This window comes from Aplysia californica, unplaced genomic scaffold, assembly GCF_000002075.1.
Source record: "Aplysia californica isolate F4 #8 unplaced genomic scaffold, AplCal3.0 scaffold01508, whole genome shotgun sequence".
Taxonomy (NCBI): Eukaryota; Metazoa; Mollusca; class Gastropoda; order Aplysiida; family Aplysiidae; genus Aplysia; species Aplysia californica.
This window is the reverse complement of record NW_004798778.1, coordinates 46,015-46,692: the sequence shown is the minus strand read 5'-3', so window position 1 is coordinate 46,692 and position 678 is coordinate 46,015.

Sequence of the window (678 nt, the reverse complement as noted above, 5' to 3'; positions counted from 1 at the left end):
AATGGAAACGTATATTACAATAAATGTATATTTTGTTGAGCCAAAATACATTGATTAAAAAATTGCCAAAATAGAGGAAATTACCTGTACCTTCAATTTCCTTATTTTAACGAGCGCTTGATTTCATCACGATGCTCCTAGGAAGGAAGTGTTATTATTATATAAAAACCAACGCCTGTTCATGTGACATAAAACGCAATTTTGAAGACGGTATAACGTTTCAGGGCTGTAGAGAAAAAGCCAAGTTCATCCAGCCCATCACCAAAAGGCTTAACGGCGCCGACCAGGTGTCTGACACTCATCATCATCATTGCCTTTCTCACCCTGCACCAGGGTATAGGCCACGAGGAAACACTTTCCACCTTTCATCTATGGGCCCCACTATACTTCATCTATCATATCTATCGGCCCCACTATACTGTACCCGTCGTTTTATGCAAGAAAAATTCTGAAATTATGTGAAATTATTCGATTCTATTAATTTTAACAAAGAATGATAAAGGAAAATAATAAGAAATTGTGCTAAAAAGGATCAAATTTGGTAAAATTATGCGGGGGGCATAAAACCACGGGGACAGACTATACTTCATCTAGAATCTACCACATATCTATCGGCCCACTATACTTCATCTATCACATCTATCGGCCCCACTATACTTCTTCTATCGATATATATAT